The sequence below is a fragment of the Schistocerca americana genome, chromosome 2 (genome assembly GCF_021461395.2).
Source record: "Schistocerca americana isolate TAMUIC-IGC-003095 chromosome 2, iqSchAmer2.1, whole genome shotgun sequence".
NCBI classification, from domain to species: domain Eukaryota; kingdom Metazoa; phylum Arthropoda; class Insecta; order Orthoptera; family Acrididae; genus Schistocerca; species Schistocerca americana.
The window spans coordinates 1,067,002,400-1,067,018,317 of record NC_060120.1 but is presented as its reverse complement, the minus strand read 5'-3'; positions in this window follow the sequence as shown (position 1 = coordinate 1,067,018,317).

Below are 15,918 nucleotides of genomic sequence, written 5' to 3'. Positions count from 1 at the left end.
CTTCACTTCAGATTTACTGTATACCTTGGACCTTCTTATTGATGATGAAACACAGAAATTGCATCTGAATTTAATACAAAAGGCACAATGCAGACTTAAGTACCAGAGGACTGACACTCTAATTTTCTATGATTTGAACCTATCCTGTGAGTCCAGTTCTAGATTCCGATGCTTCACTGCAGGTTTACTGTATCCTTCGGACCTTCTTAATGACGAAGAAACACAGAAATTGCATCCGAATTTAATACAAAAGGCACAATGCCGCCTTAAGTTCAGGAGGACTGATACTCTAACTTTCTATGATTTGAACCTCTCCTGTGAGTCCAGTTTTAGATTACGATGCTTCACTTCAGGTTTACTATATCCCTGGGACCTACTTATTGACGATGAAACACTGACATTGCTTCCGAATTTAACACAAATGACACAATGCCGACTTAAGTACAAGAGGACTGACACTCTAACTTTCTATGATTTGAACCTTTCCTGCGAGTCCAGTTTTAGATTCCGAGGCTGCACTTCAGGTATACTGTATACCTTGGACCATCATATTGACGATGAAAAAGAGAATTTGCACCTGAATTTAATACAAAGGGCACAATGCCGACTTAAGTAAAAGAGGACTGACACTCTAACTTTCTATGATTTGTACCTCTCCTGTGAGTCCAGTTTTAGATTCCGATGCTTCACTTCAGGTTTACCGTGTCCCTTGGACCTTCTTATTGACGATGAAATACAGAAATTGCATACGAATTTAATACAAAAGGCACAATGCCGACTACAGTACAAGAGGACTGACACTCTAACTTTCTATGGTTTGAACCACTCCTGTGAGTCCTGTTTGAGATTCCGATGCTTCACTTCAGGTTGACTGTATCCCTTGGACCTTCTTATTGCCGACGAAACACAGAAATTGCATCCGAATTTAATACAAATGGCACAATGCAGACTTAAGTATAAGAGGACTGACACTCTAACTTTCTATGTTTTGAACCTCTCCTGTGAGTCCAGTTTTAGATTCCGATGCTTCACTTCAGGTTTACTGTATCCCTTGGACCTTCTTATTGACGATGAAGAACAGAAATTCCATCCGTAATTAATACAAAAGGCACAATGCCGACTTAGGTACAGGAGGACTGACACTCTAACTTTCTATGATTTGAACAACTCCTGTGGGTTCAGTTTTAGATTCCGATGCTGCACTTCAGGTTTACTGTATACCTTGGATCATCTTATTGACGATGAAACACAGAAATAGCATCCGAATTTAATACACAAGGCACAATACCGACTTAAGTAGAAGAGGACTGACACTCTAACTTTCTATGATTTGAACCTCTCCTGTGAGTCCAGTTTTAGATTCCGATGCTTTACTTCAGGTTTACTGTATCCCTGGGACCTTCTTATTGACAATGAAACACAGAAATTGCATCCGAATTTAATACAAAAGGCACAATGCCGACTTATGTACAAGAGGACTGACACTCTAACTTTCTATGATTTGAACCTATCCTGTGAGTCCAGTTGTAGATTCCGATGCTTCACTTCAGGTTTACTATATCCCTGGGACCATCTTATTGACAATGAAACACAGAAATTGCATCCGAATTTAATACAAAGGGCACAATGCCGACTTAAGTAAAGGAGAACTGACACTCTAACTTTCTATGTTTTGAACCTCTCCTGTGACTCCAGTTTTAGATTCCGATGTTTCACTTCAGGTTTACTGTATCACTTGGACCTTCTTATTGACAATAAAACACAGAAATTGCATCTGGATGTAATACAAAAGGCACAATGCCGTCATAAGTACAAGAGGACTGACTCTCTAACTTTCTATATTTTGAACCTCTCCTGTGAGTCCAGTCTTAGATTCCGATGCTTCACTTCAGGTTTTCTGTATCTCTTGGACCTTCTTATTGACAATGAAACACAGAAATTGCATCCGAATTTAATACAAAGGGCACAATGCCGACTTAAGTAAAGGAGAACTGACACTCTAACTTTCTATCATTTGAACCTATCCTGTGAGTCCAGTTGTAGATTCCGATGCTTCACTTCAGGTTTACTATATCCCTGGGAACTTCTTATTGACGATGAAACACAGAAATTGCATCCGAATTTAATACAAATGGCACAATGCCGACTTAAGTACTAGAGGACTGACACTCTAACTTTCTATGATTTGAACCTTTCCTGCGAGTCCAGTTTTGGATTCCGAGGCTGCACTTCAGGTATACTGTATACCTTGGACCATCATATTGACGATGAAAAACAGAATTTGCACCTGAATTTAATACAAAAGGCACAATGCCGACTTAAGTAGAAGAGGACTGACACTCTAACTTTCTATGATTTGTACCTCTCCTGTGAGTCCAGTTTTAGATTACGATGCTTCACTTCAGGTTTACCGTATCCCTTGGACCTTCTTATTGACGATGAAATACAGAAATTGCATACGAATTTAATACAAAAGGCACAATGCCGACTACAGTACAAGAGGACTGACACTCTAACTTTCTATTGTTTGAACCTCTCCTGTGAGTCCTGTTTGAGATTCCGATGCTTCACTTCAGGTTAACTGTATCCCTTGGACCTTCTTATTGCCGACGAAACACAGAAATTGCATCCGAATTTAATACAAATGGCACAATGCCGACTTAAGTATAAGAGGACTGACACTCTAACTTTCTATGTTTTGAACCTCTCCTGTGAGTCCAGTTTTAGATTCCGATGCTTCACTTCAGGTTTACTGTATCCCTTGTACCTTCTTATTGACGATGAAGAACAGAAATTCCATCCGAAATTAATACAAAAGGCACAATGCCGACTTAGGTACAGGAGGACTGACACTCTAACTTTCTATGATTTGAACAACTCCTGTGGGTTCAGTTTTAGATTCCGAGGCTGCACTTCAGGTTTACTGTATACCTTGGACCATCTTATTGATGATGAAACACAGAAATTGCACCCGAATTTAATACAAAAGGCACAATGCCGACTTAAGTAGAAGAGGACTGACACTCTAACATTCTATGATTTGTACCTCTCCTGTGAGTCCAATTTTAGATTCCGAAGCTTCACTTTAGGTTTACCGTACCCCTTGGACCTTCTTATTGACGATGAAACACAGAAATTGCATCCGAATTTAATACAAAAGGCGCAATGCCGACTTCAGTACAAGAGGACTGACACTCTAACTTTCTATGGTTTGAACCTCTCCAGTGAGTCCTGTTTGAGATGACGATCCTTCACTTCAGGTTAACTGTATCCCTTGGACCTTCTTATTGACGACGAAACACAGAAATTGCATCCGAATATAATACAAATGGCACAATGCCGACTTAAGTATAAGAGGACTGACATTCTAACTTTCTATGTTTTGAACCTCTCCTGTGAGTCCAGTTTTAGGTTCCGATGCTTCACTTCAGGTTTACTGTATCCCTTGGACCTTCTTATTGACGATGAAGAACAGAAATTCCATTCGAAATTAATACAAAAGGCACAATGCCGACTTAGGTACAGGAGGACTGACACTCTAACTTTCTATGATTTGAACAACTATTGTGGGTTCAGTTTTAGATTCCGATGCTGCACTTCAGGTTTACTGTATTCCTTGGACGTTCTTATTGACGATGAAACACAGAAATTGCATCCGAATTTAATACAAATATCACAATGCCGACTTAAGTACAAGAGGACTGACACTCTAACTTTCAATGATTTGAACCTATTCTGTGAGTCCAGTTTCAGATACCGATGCTTCACTTCAGGTTTAGTGTATCCCTTGGACCATCCTATTGACGATGAAACACAGAAATTACATCCGAATTTAATACAAAAGGCACAATGCCGACTTAAGTACAAGAGGACTGACACTCTAAATTTCTATGATTTCAACCTCTCCTGTGAGTCCAGTTTTAGATTCCGATGCTTCACTTCAGGTTTACTGTATCCCTGGGACCTTCTTATTGACGATGAAACACAGAAATTGCATCCGAGTTTAATACAAAAGGCACAATGCCGACTTAAGTACAAGAGGACTGACACTCTAACTTTCTATGATTTGAACCTCTCCTGTGAGTCCAGTTTTAGATTCCGATGCTTCACTTCTGGTTTACTATATCTCTTGGACCTTCTTATTGACAATGAAACACAGAAATTGCATCTGAATTTAATACAAAAGGCACAATGCCGACTTAAGTACAAGAGGACTGGCACTCTAATTTTCTGTGATTTGAACCTATCCTGTGAGTCCCGTTTTAGATTCCGATGCTTCACTGCAGGTTTACTGTATCCCTGGGACCTTCTTATTGACGATGAAACACAGCAACTGCATCCGGAATTAATACAAATGGCACAATGCCGACTTAAGTACAAGAGGACTGACACTCTAACTTTCTTTGATTTGAACCCCTCCTGTGAGTCCAATTTCAGATTCCGATGCATCACTTCAGGTTTACTGTATCCCTGGGACCTTCTTATTGACGATGAAACACAGAAATTGCACCCGAATTTAATACAAAAGGCACAATGCCGACTTAAGTACAAGTGGACTGACACTTTAACTTTCTGTGTATTGTACCTCTCCTGTGAGTCCAGTTTTAGATTCCGATGCTTCACTTCAGATTTACTGTATACCTTGGACCTTCTTATTGACGATGAAACACAGAAATTGCATCCGAATTTAATACAAAATTCACAATGCCGACTTATGTACAGGAGGACTGACACTCTAATTTCTATGATTTGAACCTCTCCTGTGAGTCCTGTTTTAGATTCCGGTGCTTCACTTCAGGTTTACTATATCACTGGGACCTTCTTACTGACGATGAAACGCAGAAATTGCATCCGAATTTAATACAAATGGCACAATGTCGACTTAAGTACAAGAGGACTGACACACTAACATTCTATGATTTGAACCTATCCTGTGAGTCCCGTTTTAGATACCGGTGCTTCACTTTGGGTTTAGTGTATCCCTTGGACCTTCTTATTGACGATGAAACACAGAAATTCCATCCGAATTTAATACAAAAGGCACAATGCCGACTTAAGTACAAGAGGACTGACACTCTAACTTTCTATGATTTGAACCTCTCCTGTGAGTCCAGTTTTAGATTCAGATGCTTCACTTTAGGTTTACTGTATCCCTGGGACCTTCTTATTGACGATAATACACAGAAATTGCATCCGAATTTAATACAAAAGGCACTATGCCGACTTAAGTATAAGAGGACTGACACTCTAATATTCTATGATTTGAACCTCTCCTGTGAGTCCAGTTTTAGATTCGTATGCTTCAATTCAGGTTTACTGTATCCCTGGGACCTTCTTATTGACGATGAAACACAGAAATAGCATCCGAATTTAATGCAAATGGCACAATGCCGACTTAAGTACAAGAGGACTGACAATCTAACTTCCTATGATTTGAACCTATCCTGTGAGTCCAGTTGTAGATTCCGATGCTTCACTTCAGGTTTACTATATCCCTGGGACCATCTTATTGACAATGAAACACAGAAATTGCATCCGAATTTAATACAAAGGGCACAATGCCGACTTAAGTACAGGAGGACTGACACTCTATCTTTCCATGTTTTGAACCTCTCCTGTGAGTCCAGTATTAGATTCCGATGCTTCACTTCAGGTTTACTGTATCTCTTGGACCTTCGTATTGACAATAAAACACAGAAATTGCATCTGAATTTAATACAAAAGGCACAATGCCGCCATAAGTACAAGAGGGCTGGCACTCTAACTTACTGTGATTTGAACCTATCCTGTGAGTCCAGTTTTAGATACCGATGCTTCACTTCAGTTTTAGTGTATGCCTTGGACCTTCTTATTGACGATGAAACACAGAAATTGCATCCGAAGTTAATACAAAAGGCACAATTCCGACTTAAGTACAGGAGGACTGACACTCTAACTTTCTATGATTTGAACCTCTCCTGTGAGTCCAGTTTTAGATTGCGATGCTTCACTTCAGGTTTACTATATCCCTGGGACCTTCTTATTGACGATGAAACACTGAAATTGCATCCGAATTTAATACAAATGGCACAATGCCGACTTAAGTACAAGAGGACTGACACTCTAACTTTCTATGATTTGTACCTATCCTGTGAGTCCAGTTTTAGATACCGATGCATCACTTCATGTTTAGTTTATACCTTGGACCTTCATATTGACGATGAAACACAAAAATTGCATCCGAATTTAATACAAAAGGCACAATGCCGACATAAGTACAGGAGGACTGACACTCTAACTTTCTATGCTTTGAACCTCTCCTGGGAGTCCAGTTTTAGATTCCGATGCCTCACTTCAGGTTTACTGTATCTCTTGGACCTTCTTATTGACAATGAAACACAGAAATTGTATCTGAATTTAATACAAAAGGCACAATGCCGACTTAAGTACAAGAGGACTGGCACTCTAATTTTCTGTGATTTGAACCTATCCTGTGAGTCCAGTTTTAGATTCCGATGCTTCACTGCGGGTTTACTGTATACCTGGGACCTTCTTATTGACGATGAAACACAGCAACTGCATCCGGAATTAATACAAATGGCACAATGCCGACTTAAGTACAGGAGGACTGACACCCTAACTTTCTATGATTAGAACCTCTCCTGTGAGTCCAGTTTTAGATACCGTTGCATCACTTCAAGTTTAGTTTATACCTTGGACCTTCATATTGACGATGAAACACAGAAATTGCATCCGAATTTAATACAAAAGGCACAACGACGACTTAAGTACAGGAGGACTGACACTCTAACTTTCTATGTTTTGAACCTCTCCTGGGAGTCCAGTTTTAGATTCCGATGCTTCACTTCAGGTTTACTGTATCTCTTGGACCTTCTTATTGACAATGAAACACAGAAATTGCATCTGAATTTAATACAAAAGGCACAATGCCGACTTAAGTACAAGAGGACTGGCACTCTAATTTTCTGTGATTTGAACCTATCCTGTTAGTCCAGTTTTAGATTCCGATGCTTCACTGCAGGTTTACTGTATCCCTGGGACCTTCTTATTGACGATGAAACACAGCAACTGCATCCGGAATTAATACAAATGGCACAATGCCGACTTAAGTACAGGAGGACTGTCACTCTAACTTTGTATGATTTGAACCTCTCCTGTGAGTCCAGTTTTAGATTGCGATGCTTCACTTCAGGTTTACTATATCCCTGGGACCTTCGTATTGACGATGAAACACTGAAATTGCATCCGAATTTAATACAAATGGCACAATGCCGACTTAAGTACAAGAGGACTGACACTCTAACTTTCTATGATTCGAACCTCTCCTTTGAGTACAGTTTTAGATTCCGATGCTTCACTTCAGGTTTACTGTATACCTTGCACCTTCTTATTGACGATGAAATACCCAAATTGCATCCGAATTTAATACAAAAGGCACACTGCCGACTTAAGTACAAGAGGACTGACACTTTAACTTTCTGTGTATTGAACCTCTCCTGTGAGTCCAGTTTTAGATTCCGATGCTTCACTTCAGATTTACTGTATACCTTGGACCTTCTTATTGACGATGAAACACAGAAATTGCATCCGAATTTAATACAAAAGGCACAATGCCGACTTAAGTACAGGAGGACTGACACTCTAACTTTCTATGATTTGAACCTCTCCTGTGAGTCCTGTTTTAGATTCCGGTGCTTCACTCCAGGTTTACTATATCACTGGGACCTTCTTATTGACGATGAAGCGCAGAAATTGCATCCGAATTTAATACAAATGGCACAATGCCGACTTAAGTACAACAGGACTGACACACTAACATTCTATGATTTGAACCTATCGTGTGAATCCAGTTTTAGATACCGGTGCTTCACTTTGGGTTTAATGTATCCCTTGGACCTTCTTATTGACGATGAAACACAGAAATTCCGTCCGATTTTAATACAAAAGGCACAAAGCCGACTGAAGTACAAGAGGACTGACACTCTAACTTTCTATGATTTGAACCTCTCCTGTGAGTCCAGTTTTAGATTCAGATGCTTCACTTTAGGTTTACTGTATCCCTGCGACCTTCTTATTGACGAAAAACGCAGAAATTGCATCCGAATTTAATACAAAAGGCACAATGCCGACTTAAGTACAAGAGGACTGACACCCTAACATTCTATGATTTGAACCTCTCCTGTGAGTCCAGTTTTGGATTCCGATGCTTCAATTCAGGTTTACTGTATCCCTGGGACCCTCTAATTGACGATGAAACACAGAAATAGCATTCGAATTTATTACAAAAGTCACAATGCCGACTTAAGTACAAGAGGACTGACACTCTAACTTTCTATGATTTGAACCTATCCTGTGAGTCCAGTTGTAGATTCCGATGCTTCACTTCAGGTTTACTATATCCCTGGGTTCATCTTATTGACAATGAAACACAGTAATTGCATCCGAATTTAATACAAAGGGCACAATGCCGGCTTAAGTACAGGAGGACTGACACTCTAACTTTCTATGTTTTGAACCTCTCCTGTGAGTCCAGTATTAGATTCCGATGCTTCACTTCAGGTTTACTGTATCTCTTGGACCTTCTTATTGACAATAAAACACAGAAATTGCATCTGAATTTAATACAAAAGGCACAATGCCGACATAAGTACAAGAGGGCTGGCACTCTAACTTACTGTGATTTGAACACATCCTGTGAGTCCAGTTTTAGATACCGATGCTTCACTTCAGTTTTAGTGTATGCCTTGGACCTTCTTATTGACGATGAAACACAGAAATTGCATCCGAATGTAATACAAAAGGCACAATGCCGACTTAAGTACAGGAGGACTGACACTCTAACTTTCTATGCTTTGAACCTCTGCTGTGGGTCCAGTTTTAGATTCCGATGCTTCACTTCAGGATTACTGTATCCCTTGGACCTTCTTAATGACAATGAAACACAGAAATTGTATCTGAATTTAATACAAAAGGCACAATGCCGACTTAAGTACAAGAGGACTGGCACTCTAATTTTCTGTGATTTGAACCTATCCTGTGAGTCCAGTTTTAGATTCCGATGCTTCCCTGCAGGTTTACTGTATCCCTGGGACCTTCTTATTGACGAAGAAACACAGAAATTGCTTCCGAATTTAATACAAAAGGCACAATTCCGACTTAAGTACAAGAGGACTGACACTCTAACTTTCTATGATTTGTACCTATCCTGTGAGTCCAGTTTTAGATACCGATGCATCACTTCATGTTTAGTTTATACCTTGGACCTTCATATTGACGATGAAACACAGAAATTGCATCCGAATTTAATACAAAAGGCACAATGCCGACATAAGTACAGGAGGACTGACACTCTAACTTTCTATGTTTTGAACCTCTCCTGGGAGTCCAGTTTTAGATTCCGATGCCTCACTTCAGGTTTACTGTATCTCTTGGACCTTCTTATTGACAATGAAACACAGAAATTGCATCTGAATTTAATACAAAAGGCACAATGCCGACTTAAGTACAAGAGGACTGGCACTCTAATTTTCTGTGATTTGAACCTATCCTGTGAGTCCAGTTTTAGATTCCGATGCTTCACTGCGGGTTTACTGTATACCTGGGACCTTCTTATTGACGATGAAACACAGCAACTGCATCCGGAATTTAATACAAAAGGCACAATTCCGACTTAAGTACAAGAGGACTGACACTCTAACTTTCTATGATTTGTACCTATCCTGTGAGTCCAGTTTTAGATACCGATGCATCACTTCATGTTTAGTTTATACCTTGGACCTTCATATTGACGATGAAACACAGAAATTGCATCCGAATTTAATACAAAAGGCACAATGCCGACATAAGTACAGGAGGACTGACACTCTAACTTTCTATGTTTTGAACCTCTCCTGGGAGTCCAGTTTTAGATTCCGATGCCTCACTTCAGGTTTACTGTATCTCTTGGACCTTCTTATTGACAATGAAACACAGAAATTGCATCTGAATTTAATACAAAAGGCACAATGCCGACTTAAGTACAAGAGGACTGGCACTCTAATTTTCTGTGATTTGAACCTATCCTGTGAGTCCAGTTTTAGATTCCGATGCTTCACTGCGGGTTTACTGTATACCTGGGACCTTCTTATTGACGATGAAACACAGCAACTGCATCCGGAATTAATACAAATGGCACAATGCCGACTTAAGTACAGGAGGACTGACACCCTAACTTTCTATGATTTGAACCTCTCCTGTGAGTCCAGTTTTAGATACCGATGCATCACTTCATGTTTAGTTTATACCTTGGACCTTCATATTGACGATGAAACACAGAAATTGCATCCGAATTTAGTACAAAAGGCACAACGCCGACTTAAGTACAGGAGGACTGACACTCTAACTTTCTATGTTTTGAACCTCTCCTGGGAGTCCAGTTTTAGATTCCGATGCTTCACTTCAGGTTTACTGTATCTCTTGGACCTTCTTATTGACAATGAAACACAGAAATTGCATCTGAATTTAATACAAAAGGCACAATGCCGACTTAAGTACAAGAGGACTGGCACTCTCATTTTCTGTGATTTGAACCTATCCTGTGAGTCCAGTTTTAGATTCCGATGCTTCACTGCAGGTTTACTGTATCCCTGGGACCCTCTTATTGACGATGAAACACAGCAACTGCATCCGGAATTAATACAAATGGCACAATGCCGACTTAAGTACAGGAGGACTGTCACTCTAAATTTCTATGATTTGAACCTCTCCAGTGAGACCAGTTTTAGATTGCGATGCTTCACTTCAGGTTTACTATATCCCTGGGACCTTCTTATTGACGATGAAACACTGAAATTGCATCCGAATTTAATACAAATGGCACAATGCCGACTTAAGTACAAGAGGACTGACACTCTAACTTTCTATGATTCGAACCTCTCCTTTGAGTACAGTTTTAGATTCCGATGCTTCACTTCAGGTTTACTGTATACCTTGCACATTCTTATTGACGATGAAACACAGAAATTGCATCCGAATTTAATACAAAAGGCACAATGCCGACTTAAGTACAAGAGGACTGACACTTTAAATTTCTGTGTATTGAACCTCTCCTGTGAGTCCAGTTTTAGATTCCGATGCTTCACTTCAGATTTACTGTATACCTTGGACCTTCTTATGACGATGGAACACACAAATTGCATTTGAATTTAATACAAAAGGTACAATGCCGACATAAGTACAAGAGGACTGACTCTCTAACTTTCTATATTTTGAACCTCTCCTGTGAGTCCAGTCTTAGATTCCGATGCTTCACTTCAGGTTTTCTGTATCTCTTGGACCATCTTATTGACAATGGAACACAGAAATTGCATCCGAATTTAATACAAAAGGCACAATGCCGACGTAAGTACAAGAGGACTGACACTCTAACTTTCTATGATTAGAACCTCTCCTGTGAGTCCAGTTTTAGATTCCGATGCTTCACTTCAGGTTTACTGTATACCTTGGACCTTCTTATTGACGGTGAAACACAGAAATTGCATCTGAATTTAATACAAAAGGCACAACGCCGACTTAAGTACAAGAGGACTGACACTCTAACTTTCTATGATTTGAACCTCTCCTGTGGGTCCAGTTTTAGATTCCGATGCTTCACTTCAAGTTTACTGTATCCCTGGGACCTTCTTATTGACGATGCAACACAGAAATTGCATCCGAATTAAATACAAAAGGCACAATGCCGACATAAGTACAAGAGGGCTGACATTCTAACTTTCTGTGATTTGAACCTATCCTGTGAGTCCAGTTTTAGATACCGATGCTTCACTTCAGGATTAGTGTATCCCTTGGACTTTCTTATTGACGATGAAACACAGAAAATGCATCCGAATTTAATACAAAAGGCACAATGCCGATTTAAGTACAGGAGGACTGACACTCTAATTTTCTATGATTTGAACATGTGCTGTGAGTCCAGTTTAAGATTCCGATGCTTCACTTCAGGTTTACTATATCCCTGGGACCTTCTTATTGACGATGAAACACAGAAATTGCATCCGAATTTAATACAAATGGCACAATGCCGACTTAAGTACTAGAGGACTGACAGTCTAACTTTCTATGATTTGAACCTATCCTGTGAGTTCAGTTTTAGATACCGGTGCTTCACTTTGGGTTTAATGTATCTCTTGGAACTTCTTATTGACGATGAAACACAGAAATTCCATCCGAATTTAATACAAAAGGCACAATGCCGACTTAAGTACAAGAGGACTGACACTCTAACTTTCTATGATTTGAACCTATCCTGTGAGTCCAGTTTTAGATACCGGTGCTTCACTTTACGTTTAGTGTATCCCTTGGACCATCTTATTGACGATGAAACACAGAAATTCCATCCGAATTTAATACAAAAGGCACAATGCCGACTGAAGTACAAGAGGACTGACACTCTAACTTTCTATGATTTGAACCTCTCCTGTGAATCCAGTTTTAGATTTAGATGCTTCACTTTAGGTTTACTGTATCCCTGGGACCTTCTTATTGACGATAAAACACAGAAATTGCATCCGAATTTAATACAAAAGACACAATGCCGACTTAAGTACAAGAGGACTGACACTCTAACATTCTATGATTTGAACCTCTCCTGTGAGTCTAGTTTTGGATTCCGATGCTTCAATTCAGGTTTACTGTATCCCTGGGACCTTCTTATTGACGATGAAACACAGAAATAGCATTCGAATTTAATACAAAAGGCACAATGCCGACTTAAGTACAAGAGGACTGACACTCTAACTTTCTATGATTTGAACCTATCCTGTGAGTCCAGTTGTAGATTCCGATGCTTCACTTCAGGTTTACTATCCCTGGGACCATCTTATTGACAATGAAACACAGAAATTGCATCCGAATTTAATACAAAGGGCACAATGCCCTTTTAAGTACAAGTGGACTGACACTCTAACTTTCTATGTTTTGAACCTCTCCTGTGAGTCCAGTATTAGATTCCGATGCTTCACTTCAGGTTTTCTGTATCTCTTGGACCTTCTTATTGACGATGCAACACAGAAATTGCATCTGAATTTAATACAAAAGGCACAATGCCGACATAAGTACAAGAGGGCTGACACTCTAACTTTCTGTGATTTGAACCTATCCTGTGAGTCCAATTTTAGATACCGATGCTTCACTTCAGGATTAGTGAATCCCTTGGATTTTCTTATTGACGATGAAACACAGAAAATGCATCCGAATTTAATACAAAAGGCACAATGCCGATTTAAGTACAGGAGGACTGACACTCTAATTTTCTATGATTTGAACATCTCCTGTGAGTCCAGTTTTAGATTCCGATGCTTCACTTCAGGTTTACTATATCCCTGGGACCTTCTTATTGACGATGAAACACAGAAATTGCATCCGAATTTAATACAAATGGCACAATGCCGACTTAAGTACTAGAGGACTGACACTCTAACTTTCTATGATTTGAACCTATCCTGTGAGTTCAGTTTTAGATACCGGTGCTTCACTTTGGGTTTAATGTATCTCTGGGACCTTCTTATTGACGATGAAACACAGAAAATGCATCCGAATTTAAATCAAAAGGCACAATGCCGACTTAAGTACAAGAGGACTGACACTTTAACTTTCTGTGTATTGAACCTCTCCTGTGAGTCCAGTTTAAGATTCCGATGCTTCACCTCAGATTTACTGTATACCTAGGACCTTCTTATTGACGATGAAACACAGAAATTGCATCCGAATTTAATACAAAAGGCACAAAGCCGACTTAAGTACAGGAGGACTGACACTCTAACTTTCTATGATTTCATCCTCTCCTGTGAGTCCTGTTTTAGATTTTGGTGCTTAACTTCAGGTTTACTATATCACTGGGACCTTCTTATTGACGATGAAACGCAGAAATTGCATCCGAATTTAATACAAATGGCACAATGCCGACTTAAGTACAAGAGGACTGACACACTAACATACTATGATTTGAACCTATCCTGTGAGTCCAGTTTTAGATACCGGTGCTTCACTTTGGGATTAGTGTATCCCTTGGACCTTCTTATTGACGATGAAACACAGAAATTCCATCCGAATTTAATACAAAAGGCACAATGCCGACTGAAGTACAAGAGGACTGTCACTCTAACTTTCTATGATTTGAACCTCTCCTGTGAGTCCAGTTTTAGATTCAGATGCTTCACTTTAGGTTTACTGTATCCCTGGGACCTTCTTATTGACGATAAAACACAGAAATTGCATCCGAATTTAATACAAAAGAAACAATGCCGACTTAAGTACAAGAGGACTGACACTCTAACATTCTATGATTTGAACCTCTCCTGTGAGTCCAGTTTTGTATTCCGATGCTTCAATTCAGGATTACTGTATTCCTGGGACCTTCTTATTGTCGATGAAACACAGAAATAGCATTCGAATTTAATACAAAAGGCACAATGCCGACTTAAGTACAAGAGGACTGACACTCTAACTTTCTATGATTTGAACCTATCCTGTGAGTCCAGTTGTAGATTCCGATGCTTCACTTCAGGTTTACTATCCCTGGGACCATCTTATTGACAATGAAACACAGAAATTGCATCCAAATTTAATACAAAGGGCACAATGCTGACTTAAGTACAAGTGGACTGACACTCTAACTTTCTATGTTTTGAACCTCTCCTGTGAGTCCAGTATTAGATTCCGATGTTTCACTTCAGGTTTACTGTATCTCTTGGACCTTCTTATTGACAATAAAACACTGAAATTGCATCTGAATTTAATACAAAAGGCACAATGCCGACATAAGTACAAGAGGGCTGGCTCTCTAACTTACTGTGATTTGAACCTATCCTGTGAGTCATGTTTTAGATACCGATGCTTCACTTCAGTTTTAGTGTATGCCTTGGACCTTCTTATTGACGATGAAACACAGAAATTGCATCCGAATGTAATACAAAAGGCACAATGCCGACTTAAGTACAGGAGGACTGACACTCTAACATTCTATGTTTTGAACCTCTGCTGTGAGTCCAGTTTTAGATTCCGATGCTTCACTTCAGGATTACTGTATCTCTTGGACCTTCTTATTGACAATGAAACACTGAAATTGCATCTGAATTTAATACAAAAGGCACAATGCCGACTTAAGTACAAGAGGACTGGCACTATAATTTTCTGTGATTTGAACCTATCCTGTGAGTCCAGTTTTAGATTCCGATGCTTCCCTGCAGGTTTACTGTATCCCTGGGACCTTCTTATTGACGAAGAAACACAGAAATTGCATCCGAATTTAATACAAAAGGCACAATGCCGACTTAAGTACAGGAGGACTGACACTCTAACTTTCTATGATTTGAACCTCTCCTGTGAGTCCAGTTTTAGATTGCGATGCTTCATTTCTGGTTTACTATATCCCTGGGACCTTCTTATTGACGATGAAACACTGACATTGCATCCGAATTTAATACAAATGGCACAATGCCGACTTAAGTACAAGAGGACTGACACTCTAGCTTTCTATGATTTGTACCTATCCTGTGAGTCCAGTTTTAGATACCGATGCATCACTTCATGTTTAGTTTATACCTTGGACCTTCATACTGACGATGAAACACACAAATTGCATTCGAATTTAATACAAAAGGAACAATGCCGACTTAAGTACAAGAGGACTGACACGCTAACTTTCTTTGATTCGAACCTCTCCTTTGAGTACAGTTTTAGATTCCGATGCTTCACTTCAGGTTTACTGTATACCTTGCACCTACTTATTGACGATGAAACACAGAAATTGCATCCGAATTTAATACAAAAGGCACAATGCCGACTTAAGTACAAGAGGACTGACACTTTAACTTTCTGTGTATTGAACCTCTCCTGTGAGTCCAGTTTTAGATTCCGATGCTTCACCTCAGATTTACTGTA